Source organism: Lycorma delicatula, chromosome 11 (assembly GCF_047948215.1).
Source record: "Lycorma delicatula isolate Av1 chromosome 11, ASM4794821v1, whole genome shotgun sequence".
Classification (NCBI taxonomy): Eukaryota; Metazoa; Arthropoda; class Insecta; order Hemiptera; family Fulgoridae; genus Lycorma; species Lycorma delicatula.
Window position 1 is genome coordinate 46,660,335 of NC_134465.1, and position 25,536 is coordinate 46,685,870.

At 29.6% G+C, this 25,536-nt stretch overlaps 1 protein-coding gene across 1 annotated transcript in view; it reads right to left on the reverse strand.

The window, feature by feature from the left end:
• The window catches only part of LOC142332206 (uncharacterized), a 266,974-nt gene that overhangs the window by 115,133 nt on the left and 126,305 nt on the right, over positions 1 to 25,536 (reverse strand). The window contains exon 2 of the mRNA XM_075378497.1: positions 13,729 to 13,806. The gene's annotated coding sequence lies outside the window, so the exon portion shown is untranslated. The remainder of the gene's footprint in view (positions 1 to 13,728; positions 13,807 to 25,536) is intronic.

Sequence of the window (25,536 nt, forward strand, 5' to 3'; positions counted from 1 at the left end):
ATATATATATATATATATATATATATATATATAAATTAAATTGATGTCACTTTAAAAATATTCTTACTCAATTATTATTACGTGAATATATATAATAGATATGGTTCATCAAATTATAGTTTATTAACTGCAATTATTATATTACATGATAAGAAATGATAGAATATTAAATTTCACGCATTTTTACAGTACAGACCGGTATACTAGCAACCAAACGAATCATCTTGACTACATTTTTCACTGCATAACTAAATGCTACATTGCATATATAAATGATGAAGTGAATTTACTGTTTACGTAAGAGGGAAATAATTTAATGGTTGTAGTAATAATCTATCACACCGCACACTGCAATACAATCTATTCTACCGAACAGAATACTTAATTATATATATATATATATATATATATATATATGAAAAATTATTACATCTATTAGTTGGTCTAACAGTTAAAGTGTTATATCTACTGCTATTGGACTGACCATCACATTATTTTGAATATTTTACTTGTATAATTATGTATAAAATTTTTAAAGGCCAATCTAATGTAATTTTACTGTTAAATTTAAAAGTATATTGTGAAAATTATCTTATAAATATTACAGTATCAAATTATTTTTAGTTACGTAATGTTATGAGAAAACAAAATTTTAGAAAATTACTTGCGAAATTTGGTAGGTAATTTTTGTAAATTTATTTTTACATTACAAAATATAATATATAAAGTAATTATTAATATATTATTTTTATAATAAAACTGGGGTTTTCCTTTATTTTAATTTAAAAAAAACCCAATGAGAAAATAAAATTATTATTAGCCGATCCTCTGGTGGAGTGGCAGCATCTCGGCCATTCACCCGGAGGTCCCAGGTTCAAATCCCAGGTCAGGCTTAGCATTTTTCATACTCTGAAAAATTACATTTCCATATTCTCATGTATAAACTTTTTTAGTAAGTTAATTCATCAAACAAAAAATAAATAACTTTTGGTTCAGTCGATTGCAATCAAAATCTAAAAATCTAAAATTTCAGCATTCTATGGTTAATCGTTTTTGAATTATCCGAGATACATACGTACGTACAGTCATCACGCCATAACTACTTAAAATGGATTCAGGGATGGTCAAAATGAATATTTCCGTTAAAATCTGAAAATCTAAATTTTTCGCGATCACAATACTTCTTTTACTTTGTATAAGGAAGGAATCATATATAAATTTTATATTTTTAAATAAATTAAACCATTTTAAATGATCAATAAATATTTCTTGTTCGGCACATCATGATCACCCATGAATATTTTATTCATTAAAATTGTTTATTGTTACGTACTTCCTTGAATTTTTTTAAGACTTATGAAATTGACAATAGTTCACTAACAGTAAAAGTTCATCAATATTTTAGATTAAATTTCTATAATATTAGATTCAATTCATGTTTCGTCATCTGATTAGGAGAGATCTGTAGTGCTGTCAATATTAAGAGTTACAACGGGTGGCTGAATTCTGTTTTCTATTATATTATCCAGTTTCTAGTAATTTGGTTCAACAGCATCCGTTACATGTTCATCAGATATTTTAAAAGTAGTATTATCTGACGCTACGTAACTTTTAAATAATCCCCAAATTAACTCAAATGGGTTGAATTCACAATGATAGGGAGGTCATCGAAGTACGGTTTTAACACTGGATCATGCTAATTCATCAATTTTATAACATTAAAATTATTTTATAATATAGTAGAAATATAGTAGAAATAACAAATATGGACCACTGAATGTGAAAATAGGAGGAGAAAAGATTATGGAGGTAGAAGAATTTTGTTATTTGGGAAGTAGATTTACTAAAGATGGAAGAAGCAGGAGCGATATAAAATGCCGAATAGCACAAACTAAACGAGCCTTCAGTAGGAAATATAATTTCTTTACATCAAAAATTAATTTAAATGTCAGGAAAAGATTTTTGAAAGTGTATCTTTGGAGTGTCGCTTTATATGGAAGTGAAACTTGGACAATCGGAGTATCTGAGAAAAAAGATTAGAAGCTTTTGAAATGCGGTGCTATAGGAGAATGTTAAAAATCAGATGGATTGATAAAGTGACAAATGAAGAAGTATTGCGGCAAATAGATGAAGAAAGAATCATTTGGAAAAATATAGTTAAAAGAAGAGACAGACTTATAGGCCACATACTAAGGCATCCTGGAATAGTCGCTTTAATATTGGAAGGACAGGTAGAAGGAAAAAATTGTGTAGGCAGGCCACGTTTGGAATATGTAAAACAAATTGTTTGGGATGTAGGATGTAGAGGGTATACTGAAATGAAACGATTAGCACTAGATAGGGAATCTTGGAGAGCTGCATCAAACCAGCCAAATGACTGAAGCCAAAAAAAAAAAAAAAATTTATTTAAAAAGTAATAAAGGGAAGTTTACTTTATCCTAATATTTCACGTAAGATTGTTGAATTAATAATCGTATAAATATTTGATTTTAGCAATTGTGTTACTGTCCACTTTATTAAAGAATTGGAGGATCGTATCTCACTTTCAAATGAAATAAGTTTAAATGAAGTGCAATAAAAATGTGTATATGTAATTTAATAGGCTTACAAGGAAATCATGTGGTGTACACATTAGATTTTTAACACGAATGATAAGGGAGTTGTCTAAGGAAATAATGGAATTATCTTGTAGAAGAAGTAGTACATCACTAAATTATTTTTCAAAAGATTCTTTTCCTATAGATTTAGATTCAAAAATCCAGAGACCACAATTGACAAACCTGATATCACTGCCGATATACGCAATTATGAGACGCCTTCCTTTGACTGATAGAGACTTATTACTGGTTGATATGTCACACAGAAAGGCTTCTTTTGACGAATTCACAGCTTTATCTTCCCAAACGAAATTTTTCGTCTGGCCTTCATTGACCCAAGTTTCATCCATATAATATATTCTATGGCCTTCTAACCTCACTTTTTTTTTTATTTCAGTGAGATAACATCTTTGCCAAATAACGATTCATGTCTGTCAATTAAAACTCTTTCCCAGCCTCGTTTTTCGTTTTAAACATTCATAAATTTTAACAATTTATAAAAATTTGTTATTCGGAAATCTGGTACACGGTTGTCGTCGTTTATAACTCGATAAAAATGAAGTCTATTATGATTCAGATCTTCAGATAAACCTTTTATTTCGTGATAAAATAGATAAAAATAGGTTTGTCTATCGTAGGCAATTCGTTTCGAAAATAAAATTCGTGTTTTTTTTTTACGAATCGCGTTTTTATCAAAATCATCAACTTTTTCTTCAATTGATCTGCGGAATTTTGTTTTAAAAATAATCCAAAATATTGCATTATATTTACTTTAAATAACATTATAGTAAATAAATAAATAACAGACACAAAAATTGAACACAAGAACAAAAGAGTGATTGTATGAAACACTAAAGGGTTTTAATAGAATTGAAAAACATAATTTTATATATGTATTTAATTATAAGATGACTATACATTTTATTATTGTATATAGATATGCCCGCGTTGTGAATAGGCTTTGATATGTGGGAGGTGATTCATTAGAATCATGACGAACTTACTCGGAAAAACGAAACGTTTGTTTAGTCATTTTCGGGCTAGAAAATTCCGACTTCGAAATCAATTTCTTTTTACTTCCCTGTACGAAGTAAATTGATCGCGAAAAATTTTACTTTCCAGATTTCAGTGGAAATATCCATTTTCACCCTCCGTGAATCTATTTTGACTAGTTTCGGCGTGACGTCTATATGTACGTATGTATCTCGCATAACTCAAAAATGATTAGCCGTAGGATGTTGAAATTTTGAATTTAGGACTGATGTAACACGTAGTTGTGCACCTCCTCTTTTCATTGCAATCGACTGAACCAAAAGTGTCCAAAAAAGCCCTTAAATCCCCCTAAAAAATGGGTTTTGGAGTTTTTCTTAACTTCAGTTATAAGCCCTCATTGAGAGCTTTTCAACGATATATATATCATAAGTGGTACTTATTTTCATTGGTTCCAGAGTTACAGTCAAATAATTAAATATTTGGAACTTAGGGAAAGGTACATCGGTTCAAATAAGACTTCATCGCGTTTTTTTTAAATTTAAATATATTGAATTATTAATAATTATTAACCTCTCATTGTAAAAAAAAATTACGATGAATAACAATTCAATAATAATAATAATAATAATAATAATAATAATGGTGGTGCTATAGGAGAATGTTAAAAATCAGATGGGTGGATAAAGTGACAAATGAAGAGGTGTTGCGGCAAATAGATGAAGAAAGAAGCATTTGGAAAGATATAGCTAAAAGAAGAGACAGACTTATAGGCCACATATTAAGGCATCCTGGAATAGTCGCTTTAATATTGGAAGGATAGGTAGAAGGAAAATATTGTGTAGACAGGCCACGTTTGGAATTTGTAAAAAGGGATGTAGGATGTAGAGGGTATACCGAAATGAAACTACTAGCACTAGATAGGGAATCTTGGAGAGCTGCATCAAACCAGTCAAATGACTGAAGACAAAAAAATATATATACAAGATCATTGAAGGTGAAAGTTCTAAGGTTCAAGTGCTAGGAAAGGCAGTTATTTTTATATGGATTTGAATCCTAGATCGAGGATTCCGGTGTTCTTTAGTAATTGGGTTAAAATTAACCACACATCTCAGGAATGGTTTACCTGAGACCGTGCAAGACTACAGTTCATTTACATTCATACGATCCTGATGTAATACCTTACGGTGGTTCCGGAGGCTAAACAGAAAAAGAGGAAGAGGATCATCGAAAAAAGTTCCAGGAATTAAAAAAAATTGTATTTTAGAAACTACTACAGATAATCAAACAAGTATTTTTTTAATTCACCAACTTAAAACGTTTTTCTAAAAGAGGTTACCTGTAAAGTAAAGACGGTTTCATTGTAAAAAAATCTATTCTGAAAACTTTATAAATATTTCTCTTAAACTACATACCTTATACCTAGGCGAAACGAATCAGTTATATAATTGATTTACATCAAAAATTAATTTAAATGTCAGAAAATGATTTTTGAAAGTATATGTATGGAGCGTCGGTTTATATGGAAGTGAAACTTGGATGATCGGAGTATCTAAGAAGAAAAGATTAGAAGCTTTTGAAATGCGATGTTATAGGAGAATGTTAAAAATCATACGGGTGGATAAAGTGACAAATGAAGAGGTATTGCGGCAAATAGATGAAGAATAAACCATTTGAAAAAATATAGCTAAAAGAAGAGACACACTTATTGGCCACAAACCAGTCAAATGATTGAAAAGAAAAAAAATAATAATAAAAAAGTAAAAAAAATATCAGAAGTTTTTAATGAAATAAACTTTTATGCATTTTTCATTTTAAAAAAATGTGTAAATGAAATTTAATAAACGTACAAGGAAGTTATGTGTTGTTCACATCAGATTTTTTTAATTTTTAATCAGAGATTTTGTTTTACAAATTCTATTTTTTATTACAGGTGTAAAAAAAACTAATAAATTGATTTATTTTTGAAAAAAAAACCTTTTTTTAAAGTTTGGATTCAAATATCACAAAAATATTCTATAGATAACCATCTATTCTTACTAAATTTTTTTTCTTAAATCTCTCCCAGAGTTACTAGTAAAGAAAAAAATATAATCTTCATAACATTGAGTTATGGAAATTTGAACGTATAGGCAGATGGTTGGTGACAGGTGATTTTTGTATCAAAGTAACATAAATATAGTGACAGTATATATATATATATATATATGGTGTTGAAATAGAAAGAGCAAGTGAGATAATGTTTTGTAATAAATAAATGGTGAAGGTATATTTCATTCATTTAAATTATTAATGTTTACGAGTGGACAAAGAGAGAGTGAGAGAGAGTGAGTGAGATTGAGGAGTAAAAAAGAAATGGGGGTTTCAGGTTAAAATTCTCAACTGTATGGTATTGCATAATAAATCATTACATGAAATAAACAAGATAGACAGGTGATGCACTACACGTTTGAGTTACGTTGTTTTTAACCTACACACCACCACAGGCACAGTGTCTTCATGATTATTATCATTTGCCTGTATTTTCACTCATGAGTTATTTCACATTGAATTCCCCTTCTCGCCCTCCGCCGTTCACCTTTCTTTATATAGCCTACTTTTACGTAGTTTGACATCTACAAGAGTACTCAGAGATTTAATATTTAAATCCCACGTACTGTACGTACATTATTACCATATTATTTAAATGATTATACGTTTGAATTATGAAACTGGATGAATTAATAAAAGAAGTATTATATATACCCGTATGGTGTAATATGATATATTTCAAAATACGGTATATAATCTGAACTCATCTTAATGCAATTTTTTTTTTTTTTACTGAAATAAAAAAAATTCAAAATACATTTTAACAACTTAAGACTTTAATCTGGATGTAAAATTTTATATTCGTTTTTTACAAATAAAAATTATATTTTCTATAATAACTATAAAATATAACGTTTTGATAAAATAAGATATGTCAATTTTTATTTACTGTAAGATCAAGGTAGGTGGCACGTTACGTAGTCTGTAAAATGAATTCGTTACATTTCCATATCATACAAGCAATATGATTCATATCTAACGAATTTAATAAATAAAATTTCTATCATAAAAAATATGTTTATTTTAATGAGTGTTCAGTATTGCTATTATAGCAACAAGAAAAAAATATATATAGAATGTTTCTAAAATGGTGGGCTGACTAAATTTTTTCGGATTCTACTTGTAAAACTAAACAAAAAATATCCTTAGGAAAAATTTTAATTTTTCCTTCGTTCTCCCACTGTCCGCCATTTTGTTATTTTTATATAATGTCTCAAATTCAGATAGACGAATCAAATTAATGTCTGATAAGCGTCTTGGTAATAAAGATTTATAATTAGCAAAAATTAGGACTTAAATACCTTTGAAAAATTACAAAATGACGGCCACGTTTATTGTTCAATCTCCATAAATATTATTTTTATCAAAATGTATTTTATTTTATGAAATATTAAGCCTTTTATTTTGAACAAAATAAAATTTTATTTGTTTAACTAGACAAATAGTCAAGTATAATAGAAAATTGATGTTGTAATTTTGTGTCATAATTATTAGGTCTATTACTATGACAAAATTGTTACTTAATTTGATACTAATTTATAATGCTAGAATTAACAATAAATAAAAACAATTAATATTTCATCGAATTGAAGGTAAAGTGGAGGACATGAAAACAGACAAAAAATAATCAATTCTCTGCCATAACTGGGCTATTTGTTAACCGATTTTCAAAAATAAAATGTCATTTTGTTTAAAATAAAAAGGCTTAATACTTTAGTAACATAAATTTTTATAAAACAAATATTTATGAAGGTATAACGGATTGAAAAATAAATATGGCCGCCATTTTGTAATTTAGTCCTGATTTTTTGCTAGTTTTAAATTTTTATTACCAAGACGGCTACCAAATAATAATATGATTCATTATTCCGAACTTGAAATATAAGTTTTTATATAAGAAAAACAAAATGAGAGACGGTGAAAACGAAGGAGAAATTGCCATTTTTCCTAAGATATTTTTATTTAGACTTACAAATAGAATTCGAAACGGTATAGCCAGCCCACCATTTTAGAAACATTCTGTATATATATATATATATATATATATATATTTTGTCACCAAATGGCTTCGACGGCACGTGGCACTTACTAACCTGATGGTGGCCCTGAAAAGGGCCGTTTTTGTCGTCGATTCGCTTCGACAGCTCGTTGTAATTGCTAACCTTACGGCAGCCCTGAGAAGGGCTGTAACTGTTTGTAATTTGTAACCTTGTGGTGGCCTTGAAAAGGGCTGTTTTTTGCGTTAGCAAAATATATATATATATATATATATGCAGGTGTATCACGAAGTTCTCCTGAGACTTTTATAATCTACTCTACTCGTTAAAATAATGAAAAAAGTACAATAAACATATATTCTAAAATGTTTCGTTTGGGTGTTACAGCTAGTGAAAGATTTCGTAGAACTTTGTGATTCCCTTTCAGTATTTATACAGAGTGATTCACGAAGAATGAAACAAAGTTTTAGATTCTCTAATGGTGAAAATAAAGATGGAAGTTTATGTAAAAATACGTTCGGAAACGCTTTGATAGCGAGGGTCGGCTCGCGAAAGATTTCGCCCTGACTCTTTACTTTCGATAAAATTAAGCCAGACTGTAATACTTGGAATCCAAATTAAGAGATAAATTGAGTGGTTTTATATGAAATCTGATCTGAAAATTTAAAAGACATACAACCCAGTTAGTATACTTTTAATCTAATCTAATTTTACTTTTAGTAAAATTTAAAATAAATACAAAATATTTATATCGGAAAACTCAATATTTTATGTTATAAAATGAATGGCTTTGTTAAATGGTTAATAAACGCATGAAGGTTTTATACACAAGTTGTAATAAATTTTATTTTAGTTATGAACAGTGCTTTGTGAGTACCAAAATACCGAAGCAAGGATTCTGCGGCTTGGAATCTTCTTATTCGGAAATCTTTGATGATATTCTCGCGTAGCAGCTAGAACGTTTCCATTATAGTACCCATAAACAAAAAACATGTCTGCGTAAAAAAAATGATATAGAACTCTTCGAAAGACATACGTATGTGTATTAGTTTGTATTTTAATTAATAACTCCGGATTGATACAATATAAATTCCTAGAAAATGGCTAAAACAATGTACGGGGCAATGATGACATTAAAGTTTACATAAATTTTTTAAAAAAGTGTGGGGATTAATTTCTCCAATTTTTAATTTTTTTACTTTTTGGCACTTATCGTGGAAAACTGAGCTTTAGTACGATTAAACTACTTATTTAATTGAAATTATTTAAATTTTTAAGTTAATCAGATTTAAGATTGACGGATATTCAACATTATTAATAAACATTTTTTGCCTCATATCTCAAAAACCTGTTGACTAAAAAAGTTGAAATTATTTCGACAAATATTTGGTTATTAATATCTCAGCTTAGTCCTGACTTTTGACCCTATGCAATAAGGGGGAATCAAGGGACCCATATATATATATATATATATATATATATATATATATACGGGGTAGTCCTTTAAATTGAGACACATCTATATTTCATCTCAAAAACTACACATTTTAGAGAAATATGTTTCCCAATAAAATTTTTCCATTTCATGGGGGAAATACGTTCACAACCTATGTTGTCCTTCATAAGGTCAAATAAAGATCATTCCAAGGTCAACTTAATTTTTTTTAAATAGGAACCTGTATTTTTTACTACAGAATCGAATTCTTTGTAAAAGAAAATTAAAATTTCATTTCCGAATTTTTTTCAAAATTGATAGGTATTTATTTATTCATTTTCAAAAATGCTGTAGGCCTATACAAAATGGTCTCGTACACAAACTGGTTTGTGGTTCCTATACAAACTGGTAAACTGGTCCCGGAAGTAAAAAAAAAAAAATTTATCAAAAAATAAAAAAGGGAAAGGTTAACGCACTAAGTCTATATACAAATTATTTGATTGACAAATCAGGAATACCGTTAATCAGTTTTACATTTAGTTTTAAATAGGCGAATTCAAGTTAAATAAAAATTAATAAAAATAATTGTATTTTACTTTAGTTTTCTTCTGTTTTTTTGAGGACAAATTTTTATACGGTTACGTACCCAGGATAATTGTAAAAAAATTATGATAATAAAATAAGGCAAACTTCGTTATTTTTATCGTTACTATGAATCCTGTTATTACTCTTCATACTAATCGGCAAAGTTTAAACGTAACTAACATAATAACAGTAATTTTTTTTTTGTGTAGATAGAAGGATGAATTCTAATATAATATTCACGTGCGTACATTCCGAATAACTAAGTGACTGAATGATATTTCCATCAGAAAAAAATAATTCTTTTACGTTTTTTTTCAAAAAAACAATAATTTACAAAATGCTATGCATTGAAATTCAGGAACAATAAAATTAAATTAAAAAAGGAGAAGAGTGAATTGTTTTTAAAGAGTATTGAACTTATAATAGGAGCAAGATAATCATAATCGATAACCAGTTTTATTGACCCTAATCGATAAATCGACATAACGAATTCTCGTATAGATCCATTTACAACTTTTTAACAATTACTGACTGGTTCCATACATTATATACAAATAAGTATTTTATCACACTTCTCAAAGCAATAAATATATTTTTTACATTACTAAATTCCGTTTTGTTAAAATTTGGTAAATTTTATTCAAAAAATAATCGCACCAGGAGTTTTAAAATATGTTTTCAATTTTTACTTCCTTGTACGAAGTAAAAAAAAAGTATTGGATCGCGAATAATTTTGGTTTTCAAATTTCAACGAAAATATCCATTTTGACCATCCCTGAATCCATTTTCACTAGTTTTGGCATGACATCTGTACATATATATCTCGCATAACTCAAAAACGATTAGCTGTAGAATGTTGAAATTTTGGATTTAGGATTGTTGTAAAATTTAGTTGTGCACCTCCCCTTTTGATTCCAATAGATTGAACCAAAAGTTAATTATTTTTTTCTAGATAAATTAATTTACTACAGAAGCTTGTACATGAGAATATGGAAATTAAATTTTTTAGAGTATAAAAAATGCTAAGCTTGACTGGGATTTGAACCAGGGACCTCCCGGTGAATAGCCGAGACGCGACCACTCTGCCACGGGATCAGCTAATAATAATTTTATTTTCTCATTGGGTTCTTTTAATTAAAATAGAGGAAAAAACCAGTTTTATTATAAAAATAATAAATTAATAATTATTATATATATTATATAATATTTTGTAACTGTCCAAAAAAAGCCCAAAATTCAAAAAATTTGGATTTTGGACTTTTTATTAACTGCAATAATAAGCCATCATTGAGAGCTTTTGAACGATGTATCATAAGTAGTACTTATTTTCATTGGTTTCAGAGTTATATACATATAAAATTTTAATTATGAAATATTTGGATCTTACAAAGCACACTGGTTCGGATCAAACTTCTTCTTTTTTTAACTTTTTTTTAAAATTTAAATATATTAATTTATTAATAATTTTATTAACCTTTATTTAATAAAAAAAAAAATACGATAAATAATATTCAATAATAATATTAAAAAAAAAAAAACGAAAACATATCAGAAGTTATTAATGAAACAAGATTTTATGTATTTTTTCATTTAAAAAAAATGTATATATGTAATTTAATAGGCGTACAAGGAAGTCACGTAGTATCCACATCAAATTTTTTATTTTCGATGTCGAATGTTCTCAAGTTCAAATCTTAGTAAAAGCTGGTTGCTTTTATACGGATTTGAAAGCAGTGGATACCGGTGTAGTTTGATGGTTGAGGTTCAATTAACCACACGTCTCAGGAATGGTTGGCCTTGTCTGTACAAGATTGTACTTTATTTACATGTCATACATATCACCGTCATGTGATTGGGCCGTGAGGGGTTTGTTTATTGTTCACTTGCAACGTGCACATTGGAAAATAATAATATTTTAATAATTTTCTATTTTTATATTTAAACCTTTTGAAGTTGGTTCATAAATTGAATAAAACCAGCAGTTTTTTATTTAATAGGAAACCTTTTTTTATTTTCTGGGTGATATTGTTGCTATATAACTAGTGACTCAATCAAGTAATAATCTGACTACATAGTCTAATTGAAGTTAGATGCAGGAAGAGTATTTATATGATACTCTTCTTATATGATAGATCTTCGGTGGAGTCCCACAGGGGTCTGTACTCGGACCCCTACTTTGGAACATCTTCTATGATGAAATTTTCCGACTTCAATTCCCGCCGGGGGTGAATGTCGTAGGATACGTGGCCGAAATCTCGCTGCTAGTGGAGGAGGTCAGTACCTTAGATGAAGTGGAGGACAAGGGGAATGTTACTTTAAAATTAGTGAATGAATGGTTCGTCAACAACAGTTTGGAAGTCTCTCCTTCCAAATGCAAGAGTATCCTCTTCACTGGTAGCAGGATATTCAGAAGATTAAATCTGCGCTTGAGAAGAGAGGCAATTGTTGAGGTGGAAAGTTGTAAATATCTAGGGGTGTTACTGGATAAACACCTCAAATACTCCAGTCATGTGTCCATGATTTGCGAAAGAGTGGAAACAACAATCCGTGCCTTGCGAGGTCTCATTGCGGGACAAGGAATTCCACGTGCGTCGAAGAGGCGACTTATCACCTCAGTGATAACGTCGTTTCTGTTGTACGCAGCCCCGGTATGGGCCGTTGCGCGCATGCGCACATAGAAAGGTACACATGACGATGCGAGGGAGAGAGAGCACTGTTACTCCCGCAGTGCCGACCCTGGCGTGCTGGTGGAAGGTAGTTTTTTTACTAGTGTGAATGGAACGTTCCTTGTTAGTTCCCTTTTCTAGTTTAGTCGATGGAAGGAATATGAAAGCGGTTTAGTTGTTTTTTCGGTAATCATCAGAAGATAACGGAAATCAAGGACTGTTTGCTTAATCTGTTCAAAAACACGCTGGAATGGCGAAAGAGAAGGTAATTAGTAAAAACTAATTATGTATTTGTTTCTGTGTAAATAGAAATTTAAATTAAGCACCGTTGGACTATAGTGTTTTTAAGCGTATATTTTATTATGTTATTATCTAATAATACTAAAAAATATTATCTGTATTGACATTTTACTATTTATTCGGTTAAACCGAATACAATTTTAAGCACAATGTGCATAAAAACCGTGTACCATATTCTTAAATGTGATAAAAGTGTAGAATTAGATTATTATCCTGCTTCTAGCTATTCTATTTGATTCGTTTTTTTTTTTTGGTTCTTTTACTTAAAAAAATGTTAATCATGGCCTTAAAAAGGCCCAGAAAAACACTTTCTGGAGCAGCATCCACACTAATTTTAGTTACCAGTCGCCACTGGCAATTAAAAATAATAGACAGCAAACACTCCACTTTACTTTCTATAAAAAACAGAAAATATTCACCCGTTTCAAGGCAAATATCTCTAAAATCCCATTGCTAATTGGGTCGACATTAAATTTCCGTTTTATAAGTAGGGATTTATCGATTTCGCAGTTGACCGATTATTTGTATGAATGTCCATATATATATGTATTGGGCTCAATTTCATTTAATTTTAGACGAGGATAATGTAAAATTCTAGATGTGTGTGTGTGTGTGTGTTGTGTGTTATACACACAACACACACACACACACCTGCAATGGTAATTTACTTTTACGAATTTGAATTGACTGTAGATACCGTAGACTTACTTTGGTGGTTGGGATTTAATTAACCACATATTTCGGAATGGTTGGTCTGAATATGTACAACACTACATCTCATTTTCATACATTTTATATATATATATCATCACATTAGGCCATCACATTTCTTATTGTTCACAAGTTGAACAGATTTCAATGATCGCAATAGTACAGAAAATAAAATTATCATTCATTTGGAGCTGTTATAAAATTCCAGCTAGAATAAAACGGAATATAGAGGAGTTAATTGTTTTAACCTGTAAGTCAATTATAGATATGCAACAAATTTGTTCATTGTTCATAGAGAACAGATTGCAGATATTTAATTGTATTAAAAATAAAAAACTTAACTTACGAATACATACCCTTTAATTTAATGTAGATATTTTTCAGCAATTTTTTACATGTAGATTTTGTTATCTTTTGCCGTCCAATCGTAATCCCTGGAAACAACAATTTTTAAATTAGCGTAATTAACATAATAATATTTCATGTGTCTTTAAATTTTAAACTGCATTTATGTAATCAATTTTACTTGGTTCTTTTAACGAACTTTTCATTTTTTTTGAACTATACATGTTACGTACCCTAACCGTAATGATTATAAATTATCTGACTTAGCTATCCTTAAGAATAACAATAATTCAATGCTAGGTACACTAGATTTTTGCATATTTCACTGGGGATCAGTATACCAAGACCAATTAAATATAGATGGTATTTAACCGTACAAATGATTCATTTTATTCATCTCAGAAACTTTACAATGAACATCATTACTCACAGAGAAAGCAACTAAAATTTATGGTTATTGTACCTCCTCAAAAGCTGTATATTCGTCACACTCTTAAGAAAGATTGGGGAAAAATAACGTAAAACAAGAAATTAATTATCTTTTTTTTTTGTTGAAAAACATTACAATAAAAATACAGTCTACTCAGATTATATATCTATATATGTAAATAAAATAAATCAAAATTAATATCTGTTATCTATATTTATTACTGATATTCATTTGATACGTAGGAACCGATCTGAATAGTCTCGATAATACTGTAAAAAAAGATATCCAAAACGGGTTTTTTTAATAAAAAATTTAATTTTAATTCTCCAAGTAGTTTCCGAATTCGATTTGATCAACGGTTTAACCATAGCAAAATTGAATATAAGCAAGATAAAAAATCCGGTTTTTATTTCAAACCATTAATACGGCTACCGCCAAAAAACGGTGAAACATTTCGAAACGACAATCTTATTTTCTTCCAAGTTACAAAAACTATGTTCATGAAAAATTTCACCTCAATCGCTTGAATATTTCTCTTTACGTGAAAGAGTATCAGACTCAAAGAAATAACTAGATTTATATATACTAGCTGCAGAAGTGTGATGTAGGTACACCCACCGCTAGGCCCTGGCGGGCGGCGTCTCGAAATGGGATTATTAGGTATCCAAAATCCATTTACATCTTGTTTAAGAATTTTTTTTTTGAATGATGAAAATTGATATAACGAAAGTTAAATTAGAAATTTAACTCTACAAATTGATACTAACGAATCCGTATTTTCCCGCTAGTGATCGGTACATTCTGGTGCTTCTTTTTCCTGTTTTAGCCACCAGTAACTACAATTCAGATAATACTTCAGAGGATGAATGAGGGTAATATGTATGAGTGCAAATAAAGTGTAATAATGTACAGTCTCAGTTCGACCATTCTTCAGATGTGTGGTTAATTGAAACCCAACCACCGAAGAATACCGGTATCCACATCTAGTATTCAAAACCGTGTAAACATAACTGACTTTACTAGGACTTGAACGCTGGAACTCTCGACTTCCAAATCAGCTGATTTAGGAAGACGCGTTCACCACTAGATCAACCTGATGGATTACATTCTGGTACTCAGCTAAGGGGCCGCATACACAGACAGACTTACATACAAATGCCCTTTAGTAGGGTAGGATATGTCAACCCACCGGGTTGGTATAGTAATTAAACTCGTCATCACTAATCATAATCAGCCGATTTCGAAATTGAGAGTTCTAACGTTCAAATCCTAGTAAAAACAGTTACTTTTATACTGATTTGAATACTAGATCGTGGATATCAGTGTTCTTTGGTGGTTGGGTTTTAATTAACCACTCATCTCAGGAATGGTCAACCTCTCTCTTTTTCCTGTTTACCCTCCGGTAACTACCGTTCAGATAATACTTCAGAGGATGAATGAGAATGATATGTATGAGTGTAAATGAAGTGTAGTCTTGTACATTCTAAGTTCGACCATTCCTGAGATGTGTGGTTAATTGAAACCCAACCACCAAAGAACACCGGTATCCACGATCTAGTATTCAAATCCGTGTAAAAATAACTGGCTTTACTAGGAATGGTCAACCTGAGACTGTATAAGAGTACACTGCATATTATACTGCCTTCATACATATCATCCTCTGAAGTAATACCTTACGGTGATTCCGGAGGCTAAACAGAAAAAAGAGAGGGTAGCATATGTCAGATAAAAGATCAGCATTATTGTATGGTCGTCACCCCATATATTCAACTACATAAAAATCAGCCATTCATCTATTTGTGTCTCATTTCGCTACACTGCATAAGTTTATCCTTAAAAACTTTCCGTTTTTAATTAGAATTTCTAAAACAAAAATACTATTACGAGTACAGTGTATTTCAAAATTTCGGGAATTTTAAAGTTATGTAATATTTCTAAAGTTTCACGTATATTGATTAATTGTATATTAAATGAAAGAGCAACTAAAATAGTTTTAACTGTGCTGAAATTCATAAACTGTTTCCTGTATCTTTCTCTTGAAGCTCTAGTAACAAATATGGCGCCCTACCAAACAGAAAGCGTTCTGTGTTTTGCAATTTGCAAAGTGTGAATATATAATTACCATTCAACGTTCGTTCCGTTGTGATCTCCGAGTAAAAATAACATTCGAAGATGGTATAAATAATATGAAACCGCTGGTTGTATTTGTAAACAAAATTGATTTTTCTTTTTTGGCGTATTCCGATGGCAAATTTACGAGCCGTTTTTTTTTCGCTGAAGCAAATATGTCTGGGATGAACTACCTTGATATGCTATAAATATGGAACTCCCCTCAACTGCAATACGAAACACAAAACTTGATTTGGCAATTAGATTATGAGCTTCCTCGCTCGCATAACGATTTACGTCATCGTTTGGATGAAATTCTCCCCGATCGCTGGAACGATCGTCGGGAACCAAAATGACAAGCTTGTTTGCCGTGACCTCCATGTTTACCCGATCTGATCCCGTGCGATATTTTTGTTTAGTGGTTTATAAATGATCAAGTATATGAGGCACCGTTACCGGCTGACCAACCCGACTTGAAACACAGGAGTGAAGCAGCTGTCGCATTCATTACTCCAGACTTGTTGATTAAAGAATAGGATGAACTCTCCTATCAGCTGGATGCGTGCCGTGTAACGAATCGTGTTCACATTAAACACTTACAGGAAAAATGTTTGAGTTCCTCTTTAATTACATGTATAATCTATAAGTGTAAGTAAAAGTTAATAAATATTACATAACTTCAAAACCCTGATATTCCTTTTAAAGCACAAGGTATTTCCTGCTGGTAAACATATAGCTTAACAGGCAATTTTTAATCCTCGTTTTATATTTATTGTAATGGAAAAAGACAAATCTAATAACAATATTGTCATTTCAATTATTAATCAATCATCATCAGGTGACAAAAGCAAAATAATGTGTCAAACATATGAAAATAAATAAGTGAAAAAAACTGACAACACAGTTGTGGAACTTCCCCGTTACGCGGGTTTTTTTCTGATTCACGGCTTACATACAAAACTTAATTTAAAATATTTATTATATTATTTAAATATAATATCTTTTGTTTATTTCATTCAATGATTCTAACTAAAGGACGGGCGCATACCGTATTTCATTCGGGCGGGTGTTGCGGTACTATCGGCCACTTTAAATATTATTCATTTATTAATGAATAATAAATCCCCTTGTGGGAAGAAGGGGTACTATTGACGCAGTATAGTCGCTCGTTTGTTTAAAGCATTTTTTTTGGGGTGGGGGTGCGATTATGCAAAAATGTTTTTTTCTTGGAAATATTAATCTTTTTTTTTTTAATTGTTAACCTAAGAAAAATAAGACCTTAATTACGCGAAATTTCAAGATACTGAGGATAACCTTTCTCTATAGCTTGACCCCCTTAATAGCAGTAGTTTTGAGAATGTTTTGTGGTTAGAAATTTTTTTTTAAATTTTTAAAACATTTTTTTTTCAAATATTATTATTTTTTAATTGTTAACAAATATGCCTAAGAAAAATATGACCTTAATTAGGCGAAATATCGAGATACTGAAGATTGAACTTGGTCTACAGCCTCACCCCCTTGACTTTTTAAGTTGAAAATTGAATGGCATGAATGCCTCATATGTAGAAGTAATCTGACCAAGTTTGGTCAAAATCGGTCTAGTCGTTCTAAAGATACAAGGTGGTTTAGAAACCGTCACCGAACACACAATACGTACATCGTGTATAATAATATTTATGTTTAACGTAAATTATTTTTATAGACAGCATCAGATATTTAATTTTTTATCAAACCAAGCAGTAAAAATTTCAACTATGTACTAGTTGTTTTTCTTTTATATATGAACAGCCGACATATAACAACGCAACTTGCGTAAAGTTTCTTTAATAGAATACTAATCTACTAATTACTAGATAGTTTAGTTAAAAACTTGAAATAAAAAATTCAAAACTGTTTTATTAAAAAGCATTAATTACATTTAATTAGTATTACAAAACTATCTAATAGTTACGTAGCCGCATTATAATTAAAAATTATTAGTGAATTTAATAATTATTCCAATATATCAATATATATATATATATATATATATATATATATATGCAGTAAAAAATTAATTCTTAATGTGCCTTAATAGAATAATAATAGTATTGTAATTTTGATAGAGCTACTGGTTCTTTTTTTAAAATGCAAAGTCGTTCAGTCATTTATACAAAAAGAAAGAATATACTCGTCACAAGGACAAATCTTTATTCTTGGAAATATGTTGTTGTCGATAATGGTGATGAAGAAGTTGTATAATAAAATGGACAACAAAAAGAATATTAAACACGGGTTGCGGAGGGGTTTATTTGAAAAATAAAAATATCATTGATTGATAGACTGATTGAAGAGTTTTACAGACCAGTAAAAAAATAACCTTCATGTTTAATTCAATAAAATTAACAATAATAAAGGGGAAAAATAAATTAATAGCTCATTTCTCTCTTTCTCTCTCTCTCTCTCTCTCTCTCTCTTATATCATTCTTTTATTCGAACATATATTATACAAAATAAAACCAAGACGCTTTTTACAAATAAAAAAATGTAAATAAAATTAAAAAAATAAAGAAATATAATAAACTAAAAGGCACGTGCCACAAGCTTAATGAAACTAGTCTAAATGTTTATTTGAACAATGTGCTTAAAAGAAGTATGGAAAATGATCTTTGACGTATCATGTTTATATATTTTATACGTTTTTCCAAATGATAAGCTATAACTACTTTTAAATGGGTATATACCTTATTGCATTTTCTTAAACGGTTAAATTAATTTTTTTTTTTTTTTTATACTTTGAATTAATTTTATATATTATGAGAAAAATATTAATTTTTTTTTTTTTGTAAAATTTAAAAATTTGTTCGAAATTAGTAGTAGGATACTTACTTTTTCCAAATCTTCTGGAGATTTATTTTTTTTTACTTACTTATGACGAAGTAAATGAAGTATTGTGATCACGAAAAATGTTATTTTTCAAATTTCAACGGAAATATTCATTTTGACCACCCCTGAATCCATTTTGATTAGTTTCAACGTGACTTCTGTACGTACATATGTATGTATTTCGCATAACTCAAGAACATTCAGCCATAGGAAGATGAACTTTTGGATTTAGGACTGTTATAACATCTAGTTGTGCACCTCCCCTTTTTATTGCATACGACTGGGTCAAAATTGTCCAAAAAAGCTCAAAATCAAACACATTTGGATTTTTCTTAACTGCAATAAATAAGTCCTCATTGAGAACTTTTCTACAATATATCATAAGTGGTGCTTATTTTCATTGGTTTCGGAGTTATACCCAAATAAAGTTTAATTAATGAAATATTTCGATCTTACAAGGAGAATGCAGATCGTTTCAAGTACAACATCATCCCTTTTTTGTTTTAAATTTAAATATATTGATTTTCCTCATTACCCCAATTAACCTCTGATTGTAAAAAAACGTTTTACGATAAATACTAATTCAAAAATAACAATAAAAAAAAATATTATAAATTACAATAAAATGAAATAAAATTTTATGTACTTTTGATTTTAAAAAAAAATGTGAAGATTAATTGTCATGTGGTGAAAACATTAGATTTTTTTTATTTAGATTAAGAAGGTTTTGAAAAAAATAAATTTTTAATTTTGAAATTCATATCAAAATAATAAAAGTAATAAGAAAGGGAGTCCGACAAGGATGTTCCCTATTTCCGTTACTTTTTAAACTTTACATGGAACTAGCAGTTAATGATGTTAAAGAACAATTTAGATTCGGAGTAACAGTACAAGGTGAAAAGATAAAGATGCTACGATTTGCTGACGACATAGTAATTCTAGCCGAGAGTAAAAAGGATTTAGAAGAAACAATGAACGGCATAGATGAAGTCCTACGCAAGAACTATCTCATGAAAATAAACAAGAACAAAACAAAAGTAATGAAATGTAGTAGAAATAACAAAGATGGACCACTGAATGTGAAAATAGGAGGAGAAAAGATTATGGAGGTAGAAGAATTTTGTTATTTGGGAAGTAGAATTACTAATGATGGACGAAGCAGGGGCGATATAAAATGCCGAATAGCACAAGCGAAACGAGCCTTCAGTAAGAAATATAATTTGTTTACATCAAAAATTAATTTAAATGTCAGGAAAATATTTTTGAAAGTGTATGTTTGGAGTGTCGCTTTATATGGAAGTGAAACTTGGACGATCGGAGTATCTGAGAAGAAAAGATTAGAAGCTTTTAAAATGCGGTGCTATAGGAGAATGTTAAAAATCAGATGGGTGGATAAGTGACAAATGAAGAGGTATTGCGGCAAATAGATGAAGAAAGAAACATTTGGAAAAATATAGTTAAAAGAAGAGACAGACTTATAGGCTACATATTAAGGCATCCTGGAATAGTCGCTTTAATATTGAAAGGACAGGTAGAAGGAAAAAATTGTGTAGGCAGGCCACGTTTGGAATATGTAAAAAAAATTGTTAGGGATGTAGGATGTAGAGGGTATACTAAAATGAAACGACTAGCACTAGATAGGGAATCTTGGAGAGCTGCATCAAACCAGTCAAATGACTGAAGACAAAAAAAAAATCAAAATAAATTTTGATATGCATGGTTAGAATTTTATACATATAGTTTTGTCTATGTTATTCGTCTATCTATACAACTATTGAAATTAAAAATTTTTTAATTTTTTTTTTTTTTTTAATTTGCATGCTAATATCAGTTTAGTTAAATGTAACTATGTCTAGATTAATTGACTAATATAGGAGTAATTTTTTTTTTATTCTTATTAAGGAGAATTAATAAATTAAAAAAATTCTCCCAAATTTTTAAAAACCAGGTATGGAATAAAAAATCTAAAACAGTTGAAATACCTAAATCTGACTATAGAATGCACCATTCAAGAAATACAAAACTAGGAAATCGGTTAAACAATATTGAATTGGCTGTCATCTATGTATATATATATATATATATATATATAAATGAATGTTTATCTGTCTGTATATCTCTTATGCTTCTTAAATCGTTCATCCGATAGCGATGAAACTTTGGGGAATGGTTGGACGCATGTCAGGGAAGATTTCTGAATTATTTTGAGACCATTAGGTGGCTCTGGGGTCGAAATATTTCGAAAATTGTATTTATACCTCTGCAAAAGTTATACACAATATGAAATATTTGGAAAATTCCATTTATGGTCCATATTCAGAATGTGAATATTAGTTACGTGAAAAAAATATTTTTGAAAAAAATGGCCGCTAGATGTCGCTGGGGTTGAGATATTTAGAAAAATTCTATGTGTGTCCGCTATAGATTAAAAAACTACTGGACTGATTTATGGGCGGGAAAAAGGGAAATAGGGAAAAATTAAAGAAGACAAAAAGGGACAAGGTAAATAGGGAAAATAGGATATAGTGAAAGGTTAAATTTTGTGAAGTTCTATATTGTTCATTTTTTTTAATGTTTTATCAAACTTTCAATTGTGTTCATTTAATCTAAATATATATTCAAATATAGCAATAGTGAAGCATTGCCGGGTCTTCTAGTCTAATATAAAACATGAAAAACAAAAAAAAAACTGAAAACAGTTTTTAAAGCCCGATCCGGAAAAGTTCTACAACTGGGTTTTTTTCTGATACACAACTAACACACAATATATTAAAATATAATTTTTTTTTTGTTTATTTAATTCAATGATTCTAACTAAAGCACGCGTGCATATCGTATTTAATTCGCGCGGGTGTGGCAGTACTAGGGACGACGGTCGACACTAAATAAACTACTGTAATTTCATAACTTACATAGAACAAATTTCGTTTGTACAATCGGCAAACCGGTGTAGCCGCGAGGCTTAACTCACCAGGTACCGAGTCGACCGGGCGATCGAATTCGAGACCCACTCAGACGGAGTTATTTTTTTTACACTTTAAGTATTATTCATATATTTAATTCTACCGCTCACCTGTAACGTCACAGCATAGCAGACGACTATAACAGCTTTTTTTCGGGTAGGGGTGGAATTTTTCAAAATTGTCTTTTAGCAAATATTGTTATTCTTTAATCGTTAACAAATATGCCTAAGAAAAATATGACCTTAATTAGGCGAAATCTCGAAAGAAGGTGACCTTGCTCTACACCCTTATCCCCTTGACCTTTTAAGTTGGAAATTTTATGACATCAGTCAACCATATATAGAAGTAATCTGACTAAATTTGGTCAAAATCGGTTCAGTAATTCTTGAGATATAGAATGCGATACCGAACATACACACGTACATCATAGTAAAATTAAAAATTTCCATCCGGTTTTTTGGGTTCTTAAGTCTCAAAATGTCAAGATCCAGTGAAAAACGCATAGCCCAAATCAGACCGATTATAATACTTTCCCTTCTATGGAGCAAGCGGGCTATAGCGCTATCTGGAGAGGAAGTTAATATACGGGTTACATACATAACCTCCTTTTTTGAAGTCTGTTAAAAGTAGGGGTCCCACAGGACTCGAATTAATTAAAAATTTTTTTTTAATATTTTACTTCTTCTGAAACTTTATTTGTTTTTCAAGAGGTGGCTATTATAAAAAATATTATACGAAGTCGTTGTCGAGTAAGATTATATATAGGACCCAATTTTTTTTTTTTTCAATTTTTGAATAATTATACTGTAAATATAGTATAACTTTGATAATAAAAAAAGTCATTTGATCAATAGGAAATTTTATGACGTAAGTGCACCATATATAAAAGTAATCTGACCAAATTGGTCAAAATCGATTCAGTAGTTCTAGAGTTATAAAATGATTTAGAGTGCGACACCGATACGTACATCGTAGTAACATCCAAAATATTTCCATTCTGTTTTTTGGGTTCCTTAGTGTCAAAATCGGATAAAATGTTATGTGGGACCTAACATTTTTATTTTTCTTGATGAATTAATTTACCACAGAAACTTTTCAAACTTGTATAATATGGAAATGGATATATTATCGCATTAAAAATTCTTTGTTTGACCAGAATTCGAACCCGGGACCTTCGAATGAAAGGCCAAGACATTCCACCACGGAGATCGGCGATTTTATTAATGATTTTACTAGTCATTTTTTTGTTCTTCTAGTGGCGTCACATTAAATGTAGATAAGTTGTTTTCTTTTTTTTTTATTTCAAGGTCAAAATTTGAAGAATTTAATTACTTTATTTTTTTTTAGTTTTAGTCATTAATCTTTTTTTTTGTTTTAGTTACAAAGATTTAAAGTATTAATTGTTTTTGTTAACATTTTGAAAATAAAGGTATTCAGATGTTATGTCGTTAATTGCATTTGTAAAATTTAATTTTTTTTTTTTTTACTTTAACATGCATTTTAAAGCCTGATAATATTATTTATTGTTCTAAAGTACAACGGGATACATAATATAACAAATAGTCCAGGAGGTATTGTTTTAAAATGTGCATAATTGAACTTTTTCTATACGATTGCTAATTTTTGCTTTAATTGCTTCAGAATATCGTCAGAAATGATTATTTCGTTATGCGCCAGTTGAAAAAGGTAGGCTTAAATTTATTTAAAGAATCGCAAAATATCCATTTTTTTTTGTTCTTTTTCCCCAAGATAAGTCGGTAACTGTACATTTTAGAGAAAAGATTAAGAGATAAAAAATCATAATATCGGTTGAAAATCGATAAATATCGTATTTTTCGATTTGTATCGATATTTATGTTTGATGTATGTCGATTGATTTTATATTATGGCTTTCTTTACAGTTATAATAATTGTAAAAAAACCGGGGAAAAAAAGATTTTTCTAAATTTTTTTCTAGTACTTATATTATACACAGGACCTTCAAATTTTGCCTCAAAGAACCTTTGGATGTGATAAAACAACAGGTCAAATTTCAACAAAATCGGTCTAACAGATTTTTCACAATAATTTTGCAATTCAGATTTTAAAAAAAGCGATTTTTCCAAATTTTAAAGAGCCTGAAATAATGTCTCTAGTTACTTGAACATTTAATCACATATAAAAGAGGACTCAAACATTCAAATGCATTTTGAAAAATGTAAATCGGTTGATTAGGATAAACTAGGGAATTTTTCAAACACACTTGCAATTTTAACAAACAATATTTTTTTTTTTTAAATTGATGTCTTGAAAGCTAAAACGTTCAAATATCATCCTAGCAAACGCGAATTGTTGCTAAATATCGGTCTTAATTTATCAATAATTTCGTTATTTCAAAAATTGTACTTTGGCGGTAAAATTTACCGGTTATATCTCCGGAGATAATTAACGAATCGAATTTTTTTTTAAGAAATGTCTTTCCGAGTAATTTTAAAACGTGTTTTTTTAAAATTAATATCGATAAAAATTTTCAATTTCTTTTAAAGGAAAAAAATTGCAAAATTTATTAATTCTAGGGAATTTTTCAAACACACAATCGAAAAATTCCCTAGATTCTCCTAATTAACCGATTTAATATTTTTTTAAATGCACTTGAAAGTTTTTTTCCATGTGATTAAATTTTTTACTATCTAGAAACTTTATTTCAGGTTCTACAAAATTTGGAAAAATCGCATTTTTTTTAAAATCTGAATTGCAAAATTACTGTGCAAAAACTGTCAGACTGATTTTGTTGAAATTTGGCGTGTTGCTTTATCATGCCAAAACGTTCTTTGAGACAAAATTTGAAAGTCTTATATTTTGTGCTTAAAAAAAATTTCCACAAATCTTGATTTTTTTTCATTTTTTTTACAGTTATTGCTATTTTTGCATCAATAACAACGTATTTTTTTAATTTTTTACCGATTATATTGTGTGTAAAATTTAATTACAACATTTTTTCTTTCGATCTAAAATGAACAGTAATCTAGTTACCTAGAGAAAGGAGAAAAAAAAGTGATGTGGACACCACATGACTTCCTTGTACGCCTATTAAATCATATATGCACATTTTTTTTTTAAATGAAAAGTACATAATATTTTAATTCATTAATAACTTTCGATATTATTTTTTATTTTTTTCTTTGTTATTATAAAATTATAATTTATTGTAAAACTTTTTTTAGTCAGAGATTAATAATCTAAAAGAGAATGTCCTGACAGATTCACTGACTCATAATCAACGTACAACCAAGACTATTATAGGGAGAGACCTAAGATTTTCAGGGTAACTTCGTATCTTTAAGTAGGTGTGCACTAAGAAAGGATTTTGCGAAATTTTGATTTTAAGGGGTTCAAATCGTTAAAAAACTAAATATCGTGTTAACAGCGCTATCTGTTGGACGTAAAAGAAACATACGCTATACTAAATATTT